We start from the raw sequence: 23007 nt of genomic DNA, 5'->3' as shown, positions 1-23007 counted from the left end.
TTCGTATATAATCTATAAAAGCTTAAAAACAAGAGGAAGAGAAATAAGATAGAATAGTGTGCATGAGTGTGCCCTCAAACAAGAGAACTCTAACCCAAGACAGTGGAAGATCATGGCACAGAGGCTATGACACTGCCCAAGACTAGAGAACAGTGGTTTGATTTTGGAGTGTCACTATCCTAGATGGGCTGCTTAACCAACCAAAAGAGTATTTTATACCCCTACAAAGAGGAAAGTAGCCTCTGGACAATTAAAGTGCGGTAGTTAACTCCTTGAGTGACGAAGAAATGAATACAATCCTTGCTTTAGAAGCTTCAAACTTACTCAACAATGCTAGGAAAAAAACTTATTTGTAGAATTCCATAAAAAAGGAAACTGCTTTGATATGCTTGAGGGAATCGGGCACACTATTTTATCTTATTTATCTTTTTCTGGTGTATTGAAGATTTTATAGCTTATATATGAAAAATCTTTTTAAATGTTACTTAACTTGAAATATTTTTCATTGTTTTTAAGTTTCCTTGTAGTTTGTTTATTTCCTTGTTTCCTTTCTTCACTCTGCTTTCTTTCCCTGTTTGGGCACTTGGGCTTATAGCTAATAATAATAATAATAATAATAATAATAATAATAATAATAATAATAATAATAATAATAATAATAAATTACTCATTTCCCTGTAGGTTTTGAGTGTCTTATTGAGCATGTAAGTAACAATTTACCTACGAAAATATCTATACGAAATCTTGCTTAATTGATGTGAGGGACTAAAGTGATATCTTCTTCTGGTAATTTCATATTAAGAACAAAATATCATGACAAGAAAGATATAGGCATTCCTAGCAGCAAAAGGATAAAGAAATGATAGCCCACACAGACACACCTACACACAAATATTGTGTGTGGGTGGTTGCATATTCCTATGTGCGTTTTATGCATACACGCATATATTATATATATATATATATATATATATATATATATATATATATATATATATATATATATATATATATATGTATATGTATATATATAGGCATTGCAATGAAACATTTTATGATAATTATTGGTATCAATCACATCGTTACCTTGAAAACTCAACACAGATCAGAATTAGGTCATCATAAACGAAGCAGGTTGGGGGGGAAGCATACAGACGAAAATCCTACAGCAGGAAGGCTAAAGAGGAGAGAGAGAGAGAGAGAGAGAGAGAGAGAGAGAGAGAGAGAGAGAGAGAGAGAGAGAGAGAGAGAGGTTATCGGCAATCGATGGTGAGTGGCGTGTTTGGTAGTGTTGTTGCACCCACCGTGCTCCCCCCCCCCCCCAAGGGAGTATCCCCCGTGGGGCAGGATACCCCCCCCCCTCCCCACCGGCCTTCCTAATGTCACCGTCATGGACGGTAGAGAGGGATCCGGTAAGGAAGATCACCCCTATAAATATACGTCTCTGTTTCCTTTTTAAAGGGTTTAAAGGCCACTCGTGAATAGCGGAGGGAAGGGACAGTGACATTGCCCTGTCAAGCAGGACAATGCCCCTGAGACTGACCTTATGTATTGTATGATCAGCGCCCAAGCCCCCTTACCCACCCAAGCTAGGACCAAGGAGGGCCAGGCAATGGCGTCTGTTGATTAAGCAGATAAATCTATGGGCTTCCCTAATCCCGCTATCCTTACAATGTTAAAAAAGGAGTAATTTTAATGGGAAAATTTCCGTAAAACTATACTGTTCTCAGCCGTATTTCAGTAAAATAAAGGTGACCGTAATTTCTACCCTACTTTATTATCTTTTACGGGTTGGTGACCGAAATATCACTCCTTTACGTTAGTATATCCGTTTTTAAAAAGGTAAATGCATGGCAACATTTAATCCAGGATTTTTTACTGTTTATTACGGCAAATTTTAACACTGTAGCTCACAGAGATGGTGAGGTTGTAGCGACCAAACAAACTAACGAGTCTGAGTGGGTCTCGAACCCCAGTGTGGCGTTCACCAGTCAGGAACGTTACCACATCGGCCACCACAACCCTGGCCGAAGGAAAGGATGGAAAGGAAGGAAAGCAAGAGACGTCGATGAGAAACGACCGGCGGAGAGAGACCTAGACGGAAAGAGGGTCGAAGATGGAGCAATTGGGGTTCGAAAAGGAGCCAAGATATACTTCGTCTCTATACATTATAGAACGCCATTGACATCTCTTGGTTACAAACGATTATATTATTTTTTTTTTTAATTACGATTCAAATAACATAATTTTATAGACAATAGTAATCATCCATTTTTATTTTTTTGTTTATTACTTCTCTTGTAGTTTATTTATTTCCTTGTTTCCTTTCCTCGCTGGGCTATTTTCTCTGTTGGGGCCTTGGCCTTATGGCATCTTGCTTTTCCAACTAGGCTTATGGATTAGCTTGTAATAATAATAATAATAATAATAATATTAATAATAATAATAATAATAATCATCATCATCTTTGATGATCACTATTTTGCTTTTATGTAAATTATTAGCAAAATTTACACAGACGAGATAAAGATTGGTAGAGATGAGTATCCGAGTTCAAATCTGACGTCAGTCATCAGAATCTAATTGCTATCAAAACCTCTAACCAGACATCAATCAATAAATATTCTGGTTATTTCCAGGAGAAACTTCTTTTGGCAAAGACAAAACCTAAGGAAAACCAGTTCAATATCTGTCAAAAATTGTTTTTAATTACTGTCTGGAAGATGTTTCAAGAAGCCAGGAAAATACATTAACCAATCAAGATTCCTTTGCGTTCTCGATCGCTTCCCGAAAAGAAAATGGTCCAATATCTGATTAGGAAAGGGTCATGATGCGATTAAAGATAGCCCAATCTGGGCGGGGTCTGCCGCGGGAGAGTCAGGAAAGGCCTTTACTACGTAGGACTGGTTGGAACCGGATGACAAAGGTTCATAACCTCCCTTCGTTCCTTCGGCTGCTCCTTGGGAGTTTTCCTTGTGACCTACTTCACAGGTCAATTCAACTGACTGGTTTTTTTTTATTAACTATTATCGTCCTAATTGGTATCATTATTGTATATAGGAGGTGATGATGATGATGATAATGATTATATATTTGTCTGTGTTTATACCTACGGACGCCTGAAAAATAAATGGTGAAAGAAAAATGAGTTTCGCTTGAATACTAAATGTGATTAATTCACTGTTACGGAAATTTAGATTACATCTCTATCAAGACTGTTTTCTGGTTACATATCATCATCATGATTGTTATTATTACTATTGTATATCTCTGTCTGTGTTTATACCTACGGACATTTTAAAAAATGGAGTGGAAAAAAATGAATTTCGCTTGAATACAAAATGTGATTAATTCACTATTACGGAAATCTGGATTACAGCACTATCAAGAATTTATGTGCAAATTTACTCTATCAGAAAATATTTTTATATAATATACCAATATATGACGTCTTATTCCCAGAGTTTATAACTAATGAAATGGTCCATTTGTTATGGTCTTACTGTACTTCACAAAAGTCCATTCCATCTGATTAACTCTGTAGATCTGGTATCGGACACCTTTGCTTTATACACAAACAGCCATAAATATCAAGAAAAGTGAGGTATTGCTGGCTCCTTGCGTCCCTCCCATAAATCATTCCTCTCCTTGGTATAATTGCGCTCTCTCTCTCTCTCTCTCTCTCTCTCTCTCTCTCTCTCTCTCTCTCTCTCTCTCTCTCTCTCTCTCTCTCAAATGACGCCCACGCGAAATTTCTTCTTTCTACCTCGGTTCTTTAGATAATACGTGCTCTTTAGAGAAGACCTTAGTCCTGATAAAGAAACCTCTTTTGCACACTGTGCAATCCTGCGCCTGTTCTGTTTAGCCTTTGCTTAATTCTGAATGACTTTGCCTATTTAATTTTCCTGTGATACTAACTATAGCCTATAATGAATAATTTTTCAAGTTTTAAACTTGGTTTGGTAATTACAGATAAAGTCGTTCTAGACTTCACTAAAGAAAAAGAAAATTCTATGTTTACGTGTTCCCCTCTTGTTCTGTGATTGTTACGTGTACCTCTCTCGCCGACCAAGGCCATTTTATTCTAATTCTGAAAAATACGATAAAAAAATGAAGAGAGACATTTTCTTGTTTTCTCGTACAGTTTGATCAACAACCTGTTTTTTTTTTTTATTATTTTCTTTATAGCCTCCGTAAAAGAACGAAAAAGGATGCAATGCGAATTATATATTTCTTAAACGTATCATACACAGGTATCCATCAGCTCTGGACATATTTTTCATTGACCTTGCCGTTAATCATAATTATGATCTATCGATTTTTAAGCTGTTAGAATCCAACAATGAAGCGTATTAACATGCCCATTTATTGATTTACATTGTGTAAAAGAACTATCTGGGAAATTGAACGTCCACAATCGTGTAATACAAAAAACACTAAAAAATCACAAATTCTTCAAAAAGAAAGTTCATGAATGGTACTAACACTAACATGCACACTTAAAGTCACTTATATTGGGCTAAAGAACCCTCGTGACTATTGGTCATTTTTTTTACCTTTTTTTATGATATACACATTAACAAATATACAATTTATGACATATATACATCATAGTATATTTACATGAACACTTTTTCTTATTTTACATATAGTATATTTACAATTGAAAATTTTACTATTCATCTAAATATGTTTTTAAATAAAAAAAAATATCTAGTTGTGAATACTTTTTGAATTATTAATATTATTATAATTATTATTTGCTAAGCTGCAACCCTAGATGGAAAAGCAAGATGCTCTAAGCCCAGGGGCTCCAACAGGGAAAACAGCCCAGTGAGGAAAGGAAACAAGGAAAAAATTAATTGTTTTAAGAACAGCAACAATCTTAAAATAAATATTTAATATATAAACTATAAAAACTTTCATAAAACAAGGAGGAGGAGAAACAAGAGAGAACAGTGTGCCCGAGTGTACCCTCAAGCAAGAGAACTAAGTCAAGGCAGTGGAAGACCATGGTACAGAGGTTAGGGCACTACCCAAGACTAGAGAACAATGTTTTAAATCCTATCTTATTTACATTAAACGTGTTTATCAATCTGCTTTTAATATATCTAAGTAATTCTTATCGATCCTTTAATATAAATAACAACGAGAAACAAATAGTCAAGGGTCATAAAGAATGGGTCAATTCAGTCATCCAGTAGCAAAAGACATAATCTGTGAAGGCCTGCTTTTCTTGAAAGCTTCCTGGGGATTTACTGGATGTATCAAGGTTTCTGCCGGCTTTTACGGTAAACACCAGTAATGTACTGCGAACGCAGCACATAATTCTTAACAGCTCCCCGATATTGCCACATTCGCTCTCAGAATATAGCATTCCTCATCGACCCATCGCTTTTTTTTTTTTTTAACCCTTCGTCAAGTGGATTATTAATAGAAAATAACTCCATAGAGGGTTATGGAGCTCCTTCGCTTCTTTTGAATTTTCGCGTTTCTAATTTTGAAGTTTTGGACTTAGGTAAAGGTATTGTTCTGAACAATATTGAGAACCAGAAATTCTGGGATCTGTTTAAAGATGAAGTATGATTTGGCTAAAGGTGACACAACATGCTAGGTCACTTTTTTTTTTTTTAAAGCAAGATTCAACCCCATAATTCATCCTTCACTTTCGTGCTAACCTTTGCCATTTACACTTTCATTTGACAAACACTTTAGTCATGTAACAATTGTGTCCTTAGGACAATTGGCCCTTTTATTTAACAAACACTCGAGTCATGTAACAGTTGTGGCCTTAAGACAACTGACACTTTTATTTAACATAAACAGTCTTCATCTGTGTCTCTGTGTTCCCTGTCCATCTAGTCCTATGATTCTGTTCTATGAAAATGTCATTCCACATAGCTCAAAAGATAAGTTTTGTTGTACACGTCACTCAAATCCAAGACCTACTTACACATTGTTGTAAAGGCTGAACTTACTTCTGAAATGTCATGCATTTGACTTTGATAATTTAATTTTTATTTTCTAAGAAAAGTTGATAAATATTTCATTGAAATGGAAACAGCAAAACTAAACCAAAGAATGAATACAAAGTGGTTAATACAAAGTGGTTAATACAAAGTGGTTTCAACGTTTTAAAAATGAATAAAGCATTACGAAAATAGTGTTCCAAACAAGAGACTCTTCAGCTATGGTAAGCTATTCTTCTAGAAGGACACTCCAAAATCAAACCATTGTTGTCTAGTCTTTGGTAGTGCCATAGCCTCTGTACCATGGCCCTCCACTGTCTTGGATTAGAGTTCTCTTGCTTGAGGGTACACTCGGGCACGCTGTTATATCTTATTTATCTTCCTCTTGTTTTTTTAAGTTTTTATAGTTTATATATGAAAGATCTAAATTAATGTTGTTACATATCTTAGAATATTTTATTTTGGTTGTATTACTTCCTTTGTAATGTATTCATTTCCTGGTATCCTTTCCGTACTGGGCTATTTTTCCCTGTTGGAGCCTTTGGGCTTATAGCATCTAGCTTTTCAAATTATATTGTAGCTTACCTTCTCATAATAATAATAATAATAATAATAATAATAATAACAACAACAACAACATTAATAATAATAATAATAATAATAATAATAATAATAACAACAACAATAATAATAATAAAAATAACAACAACTACAACAATAATAATAATAATAATAATAATAATAATAGTAATAATAACTACAACAACAATAATAATAATAATAATAATAACAACAATAATAATAATAATAAAAATAACAACAACAACAACAACAATAATAATAAAAATAACAACAACTACAACAATAATAATAATAATAATAATAATAATAATAATAATAGTAATAATAACTACAACAACAATAATAATAATAATAATAATAATAACAACAATAATAATAATAAAAATAACAACAACAACAACAACAACAACAATAATAATAATAATAATAATAATAATAATAAGCGCGTGCCTCAAAAAAAGGTCCGCTTCGAAATTATTTCTAATGATTCCCTAATCGATAATCGATGACACTGAAATAGCGACTACGGTAATCCCCGTAATACAGCCATTACCCAACGTACAAAGGAAAAAAAAAGTATACATAGCCATTACAACCGTATAACGGGTAGAGGGCTCGTAATTAGATAACCACACCACTCCCAAATGAGCTTTAATTACCGCTGGTCAAGTGATTAGGTTAAAGTGAGACACGATTTTACATTTTTTTTTTTTTTTAAATTAAAACCGAGGATTTTCGGTGGCGAATGCAATTTGATGATGAATGAGATGAATAATTGCTAAGCTACAACCCTAGTTGGAAAAGCACGATGCTATAAGCCCAGGGGGCCCAACAGGGAAAATAGCCCAGTGAGGAAGGAAACAAGGAAAAATAAAATATTTTAAGAACAGTAACATTAAAATAAATATTTCCCATATAAACTATAAAAACTTTAACAAAACAAGAGGAAGAAAAATTAGACAGAATAGTGCGCACGATAAATTAGTGAAATTTACAACAAGCTACAACCCTAGATGGAAAAGCACGATGCTATAAGCCCACGGGCCCCAACAGTGAAAATAGCCGTGAAGGAAACAAGGGAAAGTAAAATATTTTAAGAACAATAACAAACTAAATATTTCCTATATAAACTATAAAACTTTAACAAAACAAGAGGAAGAAAAATTAAATAGAATAGTGTGCACGAGTGTACGATGAATTAGTGAAATTTGCAACCTGCTTTCCCAACTAGCGTTGTAGCTTAGCTAACTATAGTCCATTTCTTTTAGCGAGGCAGATTTGCACCGACTCGCAACGGTGCCCTTTTAGCTCGGAAAAGTTTCCTGATCGCTGATTGGTTAGAATTATCTTGTCCAACCAATCAGCGATCAGGAAACTTTTCCTAGCTAAAAGGGCACCGCTGCGAGTCGGTGCAAATATGCCTCGCTAAAAGAAATGGACTATAGAGGGGCACTCAGTAGAACGCAGACCTCCGCCGCGGCACTTTATTTCTCAACCTTTTGCTTGACCTTTGACATTGACCTTCCAGAATTTTATCATTTCCAGGTTTTACATAACAGTTAATCCTAGTAAATTTCATTATTCTACGATTAAAATTGCGGCCAGGAAGCTGTTCACAAACACACAAACACACACACACACACACACACACACACACACACACAAACGAGGAGTAAAACATAACCTCCTTGCAACTTCGTTGGCTGAGGTAATGATAATGATATTATAAACTTGAGGCCTCTAAAAAAGTTTTTGAGGGACTGGAAGAAGAATTAGGCTAATTTTACTCTTTTGATTTTATTTTCAAACTAGTGTACGAGACCCGTAAAAAGGACGGCTGAATATTCAAGATAGATCTGCACATACACGCATATGTACCCACTTCTCACCAGAGTATGACTACTCTCTCTCTCTCTCTCTCTCTCTCTCTCTCTCTCTCTCTCTCTCTCTCTCTCTCTCTCTCCTACTCTAGAGACGGGAGAGCTGAGCTTGACCGAAAAGAAATATATATATATATATATATATATATATATATATATATATATATATATATATATATATATATATATATATGGCAGATTGTGACGTTTGTTCCGTAGTTCAATGTTAAAGCTGAATAAAATTTAGTTAGTTCAGGAAGAATCTGTTTCGACTACTACTACTACTACTACTACTACTACTACTACTACTACTACTACATTTTTCTGCTATCAATGCTGTTAATAATGCTTTCACCACGATTGATAATTACAATAACAATAATAATAACGAAAGTAATAATAGGTGAAATACTATTTGACAGTAAGCAGCTTTGTTTGCATAACATAAATAGTTGCAAATAGTTTCAAAGATACTGCAGCGAAAAGAAGACCATTTTTACATAAATAAGTTAGGAAACCTCCGCCAGTTCTATTTGACTTCTTGTCTGCATCTTTTCCCCACATTATTTGGGGTCGATGTTTCTGGCCAGCGTTCTCCATCTACCTCTATCCCACACTTCATCATATATATGCCCTAGCATGAATTCTAATCTCACAATTTCCACTGGCCAGAAACATATCTGACTATGATCTTTATTTGCATATCATAGTACATGACACTCGAATATTGTATCCTCTGGGTTTTTCACTCATGTTATACAAGAGACAATATCTTAATTGTTAGCTTTTTTTCTCAGGTTTTTTATCGTATTTCTACGTATCTAAGAGAATACTAGATCCGTTTACAGGACGTTCAAACTTGAAAACTTAATTATAAATTCTCCTTAGCTAAGTTCATTTAAATGCAAGACACGTTACTGTAAAGTACACTTAGAAATCAAGAATAATATCTTACAATTATTTTTAAGAGAGACTCTTGTCAGGCCTTGTTTTAATATCCAACTCGTAGGTCCTATATTTTCATAATCTACATTTTAGTCCATTTTGATTTTCTAATGATATTTTCAACACTGGTTGAACAAACGTTATGTGCTGTATTACCGGGTAATCAGTTTACATATGATCTTCATTAGGTTTATAGCATCCTGCTTTTCCAACAAGGGTTGCAGCTTCACTAATAATAATAATAATAATAATAATAATAATAATAATAATTATAATAATAATAACATTACAACAAAAATAACAACAATACAATAATAATACTATCTAACAATAACAAAAATAATAATCCTGGTGACATTTTGTGGAACATAATATCTTACAATGATTCCCTGGTTCAATTGGCAGGCTTTTGTAGTCTCTCCTTACTTCTGTATCCCTTCTTTTTTCAATGATATTCTTGTTGTTTGCTGCGGACCTGGGCTAGAAAAGTACTTTGGTTGCTCGTTCAAAATAATGAGGTGAAATCACAGTAGACGTATAAGTAAAACCCTAGAAGTTCTTGCCTCATAGGTCTATGACCTTTTCTTAGAATAGACTCAATCCAATAACTGCTTATTAGCTCTTTACAAATATAGGCCTATATAAGTCACTAACTAGTGACGTACAATCATGACCCAGTGACATGACTAAGGTTATTTCAGATTTATTTTAATAGGCAGTACAATGAACGACCTACATCGAAGAGTTTTATTATTATTATTATTATTATTATTATTATTATTATTATTATTATTATTATTATTACTACATGTTAAGCTACAACCCTAGTTGAAAACGCACGATGCTATAGGCCCAAGGGTTCCAGCAGAAAAAATAGCCTAGCGAGGAAAAGAAATACGGAAAAATTAATAAGGAAAAATTACAAGAGAAGTTTAAAAATAATAATAATATTGAAATAAATATTTCATACATAAACAATAAAAAATTGAAAATAACAAGAGGATAAAAACTTCAAAACGTGAAGAGGAAGAGAAACAAGATAGAATAGTGTGCCTGAGTATACCCTCAAGCAAGAGATCTCTAACCCAAGACAGTGGAACACCATGGTACTGAAGCTATGGCACTACCCAAGTCTAGAGAACAATGGTTTGATTTAGGAGTGTCCTTCTCCTAGAAGAGCTGCTTACCATAACTAATGAGTCTAGCCTTACCAAGAGGAAAGTAGCCCCTGAAAAATTACAGTGCAGTAGTTAACCCCTTGGATGAAGAAAAACAAAAAACAAATAGTCACCATATAAATTAAAAAAGAAAATTGTGCCTCCGAGAACACTATTTAAAACATATAATTACTAAGGCCAAGAGATATCAAATGCTAACTTCAGGCCGAGTTAAGTTCTATTACTCTTATCTTCATATATTCCAAAAGAAATGATCATTTACGAGGCCAGCATTAAGCGTATGCGGGCTAATTATACAGTGAAAATATTCCGTAAGAGGTTTTAAGAAACAACCAAATTATTACCGCAATATCCTTGACTATCTCATTCATTACAGTCTCCCTATTCCCTACGCATACCCCCTTCCCTTTCTTTAGTTATGCAATTAAAACATGCCAAGCACGAGGGAGCTTTAAGTTACAAACTTTAAAATTGGGCTGTTTCATCCCCAAAATTACATTGTTCTATCTCTTCTATCTCTGGTTCAAAGGCTTAAAGGCCTCTCATGAATGGCAGAGGCAAGGGACAGTGACAATGCCTTTGCAAACAGGACAATGCCATAGACTGACCATATATAGATCTGATCAGGCCCCAAGACCCCTCTCCATCCAAGCTCGGACCAGGGAGGGCCAGGTAATGGCTGCTGATGACTTGGCAGGTGGACCTATAGACTCCCCTAACACCGCTCCCCCACCCCCACCCCCCATCCTTAGCTCACAAGGATAGTGAAGTTGCAGCCACTAAAAGAACTATCGAGTTTGAGTGGGACTCGAACCCAAGTCTGGCGATCACCAGTCTGGAACATTACCAAGTGGTAGAAGCAAAAGGTTCCTGAAAGTGGCAAGGACACGAAATTAGAATTTGCTCTTCTTCATATGAAGATGGAACTTTGGAACTGACTTCATTATCCTTATTTCCTTCTACTACAGTAGATAGCTACTCTGTTCGCGGTATCTCAAAGAATAGCACCCAGAGTGCCTAGTTCAAGCCCTGTTCAGGCTATGATGTAGGGTGGAAGTTGCCATGGCGCAAAAATTACTGGCAGCCATTGCCTCGCTCCTCCATGTTTTACTTGAGTAGAGAAGGAGCGATGGTTGAATCAGTAGAACTTCAAAAGTTCAAAGTTGCAGCAAATGTTTTTATGTTGACCAGGCTGACATGAGTCTTTTTATAGTTTATATATGACATATCTGTTTTTGACGTTGTTAATAGTTTATATAGGACATATCTGTTTTGACGCTGTTACTGCTTTTAGAATGATATATTGTTAATTTATTCTCATCATTTATCTATTTCCTTATTTCCTTTCCTCACTGGGCTATTTATCCCTGTTGGAGCCCTTGGGCTTATAGCATCTTTCTTTCCCAACTAGGGTTGTAGCTTGGCTAGTAATAATAATAATAATAATAATAATAATTGTTAATAGTTTATATAGGACATATCTGTTTCGACGCTGTTACTGCTTTTAGAATGATATATTGTTGATTTATTCTCATCATTTATTTATTTCCTTATTTCCTTTCCTCACTGGGCTATTTTCCCTATTGAAGCCCTTGGGCTTATAGCATCTTGCTTTCCCAACTTGTGTTGTAGCTTGGGTAATAATAATAATAATAATAATAATAATAATAATAATAATTATACTGGTATGCTTGCACCTATAGTCCATTTCTTTTAGCGATGCATATTTGCACCGACTCGCGGCGGTGCCCTTTTAGCTCGGAAAAGTTCCTGATCGCAGATTGGTTAGAATTATCTTGTCCAACCAATCAGCGATCCGGAAACTTTTCCGAGCTAAAAGGGCACCGCTGCGAGTCGGTGCAAATATGCCTCGCTAAAAGAAATGGACTATAGTTCTCGTTATCGACCACCAACACGAGCCATTCAAAAGGGCAGTGTCATCAGTCTCTTAGTCATACTGTGAAATGCAAGAATTTCTGCTAGTTTTGGTGCTGGGTCCGTCTGATAGCCTTTGCTATCAATTCGAAGAGCTTTTGTTCAAACGATCGCAGATTGTGGCATTGAATTTATAGGGATGATTGTACCCTTTGGGAATGTATTAATCGTTAGTTGCAATGATATATATTCTACAGCTTTATATTAGTTAAGGCTTCGGAAAATATGTATGCTGTTTAGTATCTTGCATGATGATGATGATGATGATGATTATCATTATTATTATCATTATTATTATTATTATTATTATTATTATTATTATTAGTAGTAGTAGTAGTAGTAGTAGTAGTAGTAGTAGTAGTAGTAGTATTATAATTTGCTAAACTACAACCCTAGTTGGAAAAGCAGGATGCTATAAGCCCAGGGGCCCTAACAGAGAAAATAGCTGCTAGGAAAAAAAAACAAGGAAAAATAGAATACTTTAAGAACAGTAACATTAAAATAACTATTTCCAATATAAACTATATCATTTCAGATAATTCATAAAATCGGAATTATAGTTCTTCAGAAAACTGACTGAATTCAAATAGAATTTTCTTTCAACAAATACTTTGAATTGTTCAGGATTAGTTTCTTTTAAAGTTTAAATCTTCTTTTTCATTCTTATTCTGATGCTTAATCTACTTTGTGCCAGTGCGTGCAGTATCATGATTCAGCAGTCACGCTACCTTCTCCAATTCACCGTTCCTAAAATTTATCGATTAAACTAAGGTCAACATCTTGCTGCGGTGCATGACTCTGTTGTGGCCAGAGAGGTTTTCATAACGCTCGTGTTTATATAGACTAGTGGTTCCCAACCTGGGGGAAATTTCCCCCTGGGGGAAATATGAAGCTTCCAGGGGGGAAATAGTTACACTACCTACTAACTAAAACCAGCAGAAAATTTCCTCATAGTACGTGCGGCAATTTGTTATTAGCCATTCAATTGTGATATGATCATATCAGTTCTCAAAGACATGATATTCAAGGGGAGAATTGGGGTGTCATGCCCATTTCTGAGGCAGGCGAGTGGGCATGAGGGCTGGGCGGGGCATGAAGGGGGAAATCTGGATGGTTGAACTGGGTGCAGGGGGGAAATGACAGAAAAAAAGGTTGGGAACCACTGATATAGACCCTTGATGTCAGGAGGCAAGAAAACTCAAAATCAACCAATCATGTTTATATATGAAATATTTATTTTAATGTTGTTACTGTTAAAATATTTTTTATTAACCTTTAATTACCTTTCTTGTAGTTTCCTTATTTCCTTTCCTCACTGGGCTATTTCCCTGTTGGAGCCCTCTGCCTTATGGCATTCTACTTTTCCAGCTAAAGTTGCATCTTAGCAAGTATTTATAATAATAATAATCAACCAATCATGTTTATATATGAAATATTTATTTTACTGTTGTTACTGTTAAAATATTTTTTATTGACCTTTAATTACTTTTCTTGTAGTTTCCTTATTTCCTTTCCTCACTGGGCTATTTTCCCTGTTGGAGCCCTCTGCCTTATAGCATTCTACTTTTCCAACTAGGGTTGCATCTTAGCAAGTCATTATAATAATAATAATCAACCAATCATGTTTATATATGAAATATTTATTTTACTGTTGTTACTGTTAAAATATTTTTTATTGACCTTTAATTACTTTTCTTGTAGTTTCCTTATTTCCTTTCCTCACTGGGCTATTTTCCCGGTTGGAGCCCCCTGCCTTATAGCATTCTACTTTTCCAGCTAAAGTTGCAGCTTAGCAAGCAATAATAATAATAATAATAATAATAATAATAATAATAAAGACGGATATTTAGGGAGTAAACGTTTTAGATTTACCAATTCTGAACGATTGTCTTGCGACTATATCAACTGGCGGCAGGTACAAGAAGGATCTTAGAGCAATATGATCATTAATTTTCAAGATTTTATTATAAATACCTGCATAGAATTTAATCTTATCCTTGTAGATACTTCTCGATAAAACAAGTGTCTCATACAAGTATTTTTCATGGCAGGTGACAAGTCTAGGCATAAACACAGGGTTGTTGTGGCCTGATTGGTAACGTCTCTGCCTGGTGTTTGCCAGTCGGGGGTTCGAGTCCCGCTCAGACTTGTTAGTGCCATTATTGTCTGCAACCTTACCATCCTTGTGAGCTAAGGTTGGGGGGTTTGGGGGAGCCTATAGGTCTATCTGCTGAGTCATCAGCAGCCACTGCCTGGCCCTCCCTGGTCCTAGCTTGGGTGGAGAGGAGGCTTGGGCGTTGATCATATAGTATATGGTCAGTCTCTAGGGCATTGTCCTGATTGCTAGGACAATGTCACTGTCCCTTGCCTCTGCCATTCATGAGCGACCTTTAAACCTTTAAAAAGAGCGACCAAATGTTGAGAGGGAATATGTTTATGGTAACCTCTAAATTCTGAAGGAGAAAATACAGCAGTATAAGCCTGTAGATCCTGAAGCAGAAAATAGACATGATAGGCAGTAAAACTTGCGGGAGAAAAAAAAAATGTAATAGCCCGTAAACTTTGAGGATAAAAACGTTTGAAGTAGACTGTAAATTCTGAGATACAAAACGTTTTGGATAGACTAAAAATTGAGAATAAAACGCAAATGGTAACCTGCAAATTCTGATGGAGAATTAACTCGAGGTAGCCAGTAGATTTTGAGATAGGAAATACTAGTAGTATTCAGTCACTTCCGAGGAAGAAAATGCTAATAGTACCCTATAAATTCTGACGGAAAACAGCTCATGGTATACTGGAAATATCTAATGGAGAAAATGCTCATCGTAACCTGTAGATTCTGAGGGAGGAAATGCTTGTGGTAGCCTGTAGATTATGAGGAAAGAAATGTTTGTGGTAGCCTGTAGATTCTGAAGAAAGAAATGTTTGTGGTAGCCTATAGATTATGAAGAAGGAAATTTTTGTGGTAGCCTGTAGATTCTGAAGAAAGAAATGTTTGTGGTAGCCTATAGATTATGAAGAAGGAAATTTTTGTGGTAGCCTGTAGATTCTGAAGAAAGAAATGTTTGTGGTAGCCTGTAGATTCTGAGGAAGGAAATGTTTGTGGTAGCTTATAGGCTCTGGGGAAGAAATCGTGGTAATCTTTAGATTATGAGGGAGGAAACGTTAGTGTCAGTGTTTAAATTATTAGGGGGAAAAACTTAGAATTGAGACAAAGAAAACTCCTTTTTTCACGGTTCATATCTCTTTGGAATATTTATTTTTATGACTCTTTCGTGCAAGATATGATTGAGATTCTCTTTTATCAATAATGGGGTTCATCACATATGCGAATATTTCATGACAATTCCTACAGAATCAATATTATTATTATAATTATTATTTTTTTATTATTTTTATTATTATAAACATTTGTCAGAGGCAAGAGAAAGGACAATGTCCTGAAGACTGATCATATGTAACTATGATCAGCGTAGAAGTCTCTCTCCATCAAGCTTGGACCAGGGAGGGCCAGGCAGTGGTTGCTGATAACTCAGAAGGTAGTCCTATAGGCTCCTCCAAACGGCCATCCTCCCCCAACATCCCTGGCTCACAAGGACGGTGAGGTTCCCGGTACTACCAGTACCACAAACTATCGACCTTGAACGGTGCTCGAACCCCCGTCCAACAGACTACCAGAAAAGGACGATTTTAATAGGCAACCACATCTTAATCCATCATAAACAATTAAAAATAGATCTTAAAAAGCATTGATTTTGTGTAGCGTGTTATCATACTGATGAAGGCTAAAATCACGAATCAAGAGAAGGTTAATTGTTAAGTAAAACGTGGATTTATCTAAAGAAGAAATTACTAAAAAGGGTACCAACTTCGAAAGACTGATTGATCGACCTCTTCATAGATTTATAACGATGTAAATTCATAACTATACGTAAAGACAAACTAGCACCATATGCCACAGTCTTATCCCAATAACTTTGATATTAGAAAGATAAACAGTTGCTGAAACGTGATGTTATAAAAATTGTGAGGCTTTATCTGAACTGCCTGATAAAATCAATACCAAAAGTCTCAGAGTCTTCGACCTCTATCGAATTTTACATCGGAAAAATTTACTATGCGAGAATGATAGTCACCGTGGGAGGATCCAAGAAATCAAAATAACAAATGTTATCCTTAATCGAAAAGCGATTTGAAAATGTTAAAAACGTTTTTTTACTTCTGATAAATGATTGTTACTTTATGGACATGAGAGTTGGTAAGACAATGAAACAATCGGCAATAGATTTAGTCGATTTAAGAACAAAGCCCTCAGAAGGATATTGGTAATTAAATGGGAGGACAGGATTAAAAATGAAACTATAAGAGAGATTATTCAAGTGCCATATGTGGATGAGATCATGATGAGGGATAGATAGAGATGGTTTGGGCATGCTCTTCGCACTCCCCAAGAGAGATTAGTTCACCAAACGTTCAGCTGGTCTCCACAAGGCACTAGAAGAATTTGAAGACCCCGACCTACATGGCTTAGGACTATGAAGCGCGAAGTAGGAGATGATGAATGAAGAAATATTGAATTAAAAGCTCAATATAGAGGCGACTGACGAAATCTAACAAAGGCCCTTTGCGTCAATAGGTGTAGGAGGAGATGATGATGATGATGATAAATGATTGAACTGTATTTACCTTTGCAAATTGCAAGTGTGACCTTGTCATTTTTCTCACTTCTTTAATGCCAGTTTCTCTTCTATGCAAAATGTATATATACACTGGCTGATTCAATATCATTACAAACTGAGACGTACAGTACATTTAGTTTCTTTTATTGGATAATGATTTCTCTCTCTCTCTCTCTCTCTCTCTCTCTCTCTCTCTCTCTCTCTCTCTCTCTCTCTCTCTCTCTCTGCATATATATGTTTGTATATTTACATATATATATGTATATATATACATATATACAGTATATATATATATATATATATATATATATATATAAATATATATATATATATATATATATATATAAACATAAGTATATAGATATATATATATATATATATATATATATATATATATATATATATATGCAGATCTATATACATATATACATACATACATACATACATATATATATATATATATATATATATATATATATATAATATACAAATCTGTGTGTGTACCTGTACACCTGTGATATGATGGCGTCCTCAACATACCATTAATGTTAAAATACCGAACCTCCACTCTAAGTGGCACTACGTAAGTGCCTGCCTTATACGGCACTTATCACGCCATTTTAGTTTCGACTATTAAAGCACTTGTTCTCCGTAACCATGAATCTTTTTGTAAATATCTTTATTTGTCGTTGATCTACGTCAAGCCACGCTGCTCTCTCATAAAATCACTTTATGGTTCCTGTTTTTTTTTTTTTTTTTTTTTTCAAACCCAACTTTAATTTTACGTAAGTTGTGAAATCGTTGCACTAGGCTTATAAATATCTAAATATTAGACGACGAAGGTTTATCGATATCTTGTGCTTATAAATATGTTGTATTCGTTCTTCAGAAGATGGTGGAGGCGAACCCATGTCTTTTGAACGCATAACCTTGCTATCGGCCAGATCAAATATTCATCCGCATTTCTTATTTATTGAGCCGAGTTGTCAATAGCTTTGGGGGAACATGATTACATGCTGTTTACAAAGTTTTCGACTAACAATGGCATTAGATTACTTCTTTTATTTACCTTTATACATATTAATTGTACTGTGTAATACTTTAGTATGACATACACGCATTGCAACGTTGGAGAAGACTGTATAATACACAGATACACACATACACATAAACGCACAAACAAACACTTGAGCAAAGATAGCGACGAATTCGTGTTTCAGACAACAAAGCTGCAGATGTAGTGCGACGTCTCTCTCTCTCTCTCTCTCTCTCTCTCTCTCTCTCTCTCTCTCTGAAGTTGGATGGCAGCAACTATGTCTCCGGTGGGATCTAGCAAGAACTTGTGGTGTCCCTTTAGAGACATACAGTAAATGTCCCAAAGTGCTCTTCTTTTTTTCCTTTCTTCCTCCGCTTCTTCTATTCTTACCTTTTTCTTCTTGACTTAGAGACATTTTGTTCCTTTTTTCGCAGGAATAACAGGTACAGTCATAATTTCCTTCTGATAAAACGGTGACGTAAGAATAAGCTGACGTACGTCATGCCAGTACACATGACATCACTTGGCCACACCCTGGAAGATTGATTGATTGATTGATTGATTTGAAGGTTTTCTGGTATCCTGACATCTAAGGTCATTGATGCCGATATCATTTATTATAAATAAAGAATAAAAGATTATTCCATTAGAATCATAAAAGCAAATATGCCATTTTAAAAGTTAAATAGCTTTCAGAAGACCTGCCTCTGAAGTAAAGATCAAAATACCGCTAGCATTGTACGACACATCATGTCCAAGAACCTTGGCAAGGATGAACCTGCCATCCTCACCTCGAGCCTCAAACAGATATCTATTTCTTTCACTACTATAAGTGGGGCATTCGGTCAACAAAGGCCTCACTGTCAAACACGTTGGAGGAATTATTTGACATATAGTAAATTTGAGTACAGAGAAAACTGGATGCCACAGCTTATTATTATTATTATTATTATTATTATTATTATTATTATTATTATTATTATTATTATTATTATTACTTGCTAAGCTACAAACCTAGTTTTAAAAGCAGGATGCTATAAGCCCGGGGGCTCCAACAAAAAAAAATAACCCAGTGAGGAAAGGAAAAAAAGGAAAAATAAAATTTTAAGAAGAGTAACAACATTAAAATAATATTTCCTATACAGCCTATAAAAACTTTAATAAAACAAGAGAAAGAGAAATAAGGCAGAATAGTGTTCCCGAATTTACTCTCAAGCAAGGGAACTCTAGCCCAAGACAGCGAAAGACCATGGTACAGAGGCTATGATACTACCCAAGACTAGAGAACAATGATTTGATTTTGGAGTGTCCTTCTCCTAGAAGAGCCGCTGACCATAGCTAAAGTTTCTTCTACCCTTAAAAAAAGGAAAGTGGCCACTGAACACTTACAGTGCAGTAACCCCTTGGGGTAAGAAGAATTGTTTGGTAATCTCAGTGTTGTCAGGTGTATGAGAGCAGAGGAGAATAAGTAAAGAATAGTCCAGATTATTCGGTGTATGTGTAAGCAAACGGAAAATAAACCGTAACCAGAGAGAAGGATCCAATGTAGTAATATCTGGCCAGTCAAAAGACCCCATAACTCTTTAGCGGGAGTATCTCAACGGGTGGCTGGTGCCCTGGCCAACCTATTACCTCAGAGACCAAGCAGAGACATGTGATATGTTTTTCCATCATAATGCAGACTATTATTTGCGATGGGGGTGTCCATTGCGTGACGAGGTCGATAATGATGCCTGGGGCCCTTTCGTGTGTTCCTTCTGTTGGCTGTCTCTAAGCTTCTCGGAAAACCTGCACCAACATCTAAACTATTTTAAACTGGTTTTTTCCGGACATCAGCAAGCTCGAGTTTTATCTTTCGCCTGGGAAAAGAAATCATTTTAAGAGTTTTAACATGATGGTGACGTTTTTGCAAAAATTAAAGTCTTTTCCATATGTTGTCATTGACCATTTATTTACAATGGTGGCACAAAGCTTTGAGAATTAACACCAAAGGGTGAAAAGAAAAAAAAACTTACGTGAAATCGAAAAATTATAAAAAAAGAATATTACAAATAGCCATTTTTTCATGACGAGTATATAATTGAATTATAATCCTAGGAAATAAAGATAAGATTATTTCGGAAAGTTTTGGAAATATGTAAAGAATAATACTATAAATACTTTCATTATGGATATTTGAATATAATTCTTAAAGTCTGCTATACAGAATATAATTTCAATTTCTTTTATTTTACATTTCATCATAATCAACGACATTCGTAAAACAAACTTTTTTTGTTATATTTCTTTTCATTCGATTTTATCATATCAATGAACTACTTAAAAAAAAATCTTTTTAGAGTCAGCCTCACTGGAAACTCATATAAAATAATAGATGGTTTCTATTAACGAATTCTGTACGGCAGTCGGTAAATGATGCCTTGTGGTCCCAACATAGGAAGAAGACATTGTTGGATGTTATTATAATCAAGTTACACAGCTTACCTGGTGATTGATTTGTGAAACGTATTTCTTTAGGATGATTCTTGCCGTAAAGCATTGTAATTATGAGTAATTCGTCAAAGGTGATTAGTGGTAAATATAAAGAATTTTGACTTTGAGTGTGATTAATCAGCAACAATCTTTATTTACCTGGTATTTAGGGTTGTTAGTCTATGTGATAACGTCCTTGCCTGGTGATTGCCCGACTGGGGTTCGAGTCCCGCTCAAACTCATTAGTTCCTTTTGTCGATGCAACCTCACCATCCTTGTGAGCTAAGAATGGGGGTTTGGGGGGAACCTATAGGTCTACCTGCTGAGCCATCAGCAGCCATTGCCTGGCACTCTTTGGTCCTACCTTGGCTGGAGAGGGGTCTTGGACGGTGATCATATGTATATATGGTCAGTCATTAGGACATTGTCCCGCTTGATAGGGCAATGTCACTGTCCCTTGCTTCTGCCATTCATGAGCGGCCTTTAAAGCTTTAAAGTAAGACTAGAGTCACTAGATCGATTAGAAAAAAATCGAGCAGCAAAAAGAATATTTTGCGGTTGTTGCTCATGCAATGAAAGATGACACCAACATTAAAACTGCCTAACTGAGGATGCTTGAAATGCTTATTTCCTTATTTCCTTTTCCTCACAGGGCTATTTTTCCTTATTGGAGCCCTTGGGCTTGTAGAATGGTACCTTTCCAACTAGGGTTGTAGCTTACCTTGTAATAATAATAATAATAATAATAATAATAATAACAATAATAATAATAATAATGTGTGTATAATGGATCATTCTGATATTGTTTTACAGCATAATTGAAGAATAGTTTACCAATCATGGTTAATATATATATATATACATATATATATATATATATATATATATATATATGTATACATGTGTATATATGGATATATATATATATATACATATATATTTATATATATATATATATATATATATATACATATATATTTATATATATATATATATATATATGTATATATATATATATATATATATATATATATATATATATATATATATATATATATATATATACATATATATATATATTTGGCTGTCATCCATATTAGACCAAATCTTCTTGATTTTCAAAGCAACATAAGAGCAACTGTTCTCAGAATTTATTTTCTTTTATTATGAAATACACGTTTACAATCTTACAATTTATAACATATATGCATCATCGTATATTTACATGAATATTTATTTTATCTAACATATACATTATTTATAAATGCAATTTTCTAATCCAATTATTTACATGAATTTTTTTTTATTTTTTTTTACTTATACTGTATTTACGATTGAAATTTTCACCATTTATCTAAATGTGTTTAAAAAAAAATAGATTGATTCGAGAATACTTTTTAATAGAAGCTCTCAGAAATTATTGTCTATTATTATAATTATAATTATTATTATTATTATTATTATTATTATTATTATTATTATTATTATTAAAAGCTTTCGCTCTCAGAATTTAGTAAAGTACTGAGCCCCTTTCCGTGAGGCAACTGAAGCACCGTGCTTCAAGTTTTGCAGAGAGACGTAGCATCTATTATGGAAGCCATGTTCCTGCCACCACAAGCAATTGCATTGTTTCCCTTTAATGCATTAGTTATGAGAAGGAAAATGGGTTAAACACACGTTTCAAACTTTCATGGGAACCAAATATCAAAAAGGGAATTTCTAGATTATATCATACTATGAAGAGGTGGAAGACCCAGGCCTGCATGGCCGAGGACTATGAAGCGCGAAGCGGAGATGATGAATGGAGAAGTATTCAATTAGAAGCTCGAATTAGAGAGGATTGGCGAAATCTAACCGAGGCCCTTTGCATCAATAGGCGTAGGAGGAGATGATGATGACGATCATACTATGTTATCTTTATTTAAATTTTGAACCGGAAGTTATTTTTAACCTTTTTTTATATTTAAAAAAACTCACTTTGAAAGTAGGCCTAATTCTAAGGATGATAATGCAACATCCAACTTAAATCTGGGTTAAACAGCTTCCTAAAATCTATAACTTTAATGATTTTAAATATTGCATTCTAGTTTTAATGTTTGTCCTTTCCTTCCATCATTCGAAAACCGTAGATAATTCTTGAACTATTATTGCAAAGTTCACACAGATTTTGATAAGGAAAAACAGTCATACATTATGCATGATCTGAATTGAATCTTATATTGCAGCAATAGAAGCAGCAATTAGTAACGAGGGGTGTCTACTGCCAGTCAAAATTGTAAAAAAGAAAAAAAAATGAAGATTCAGTTTTCCCTATACACTAAAACTGGGTTG

The 23007-nt window shown here is 34.7% G+C and overlaps 1 protein-coding gene across 7 annotated transcripts in view; it reads left to right on the top strand.

The window, feature by feature from the left end:
* Positions 1 to 23007, top strand: part of LOC137655857 (sodium/potassium/calcium exchanger Nckx30C-like) — a 705766-nt gene that overhangs the window by 391516 nt on the left and 291243 nt on the right. The window lies entirely within an intron of this gene.

This window comes from Palaemon carinicauda, chromosome 16 (assembly GCF_036898095.1).
Source record: "Palaemon carinicauda isolate YSFRI2023 chromosome 16, ASM3689809v2, whole genome shotgun sequence".
Lineage (NCBI taxonomy): Eukaryota > Metazoa > Arthropoda > Malacostraca > Decapoda > Palaemonidae > Palaemon > Palaemon carinicauda.
This window is presented reverse-complemented; position numbering and strand designations above follow the sequence as displayed.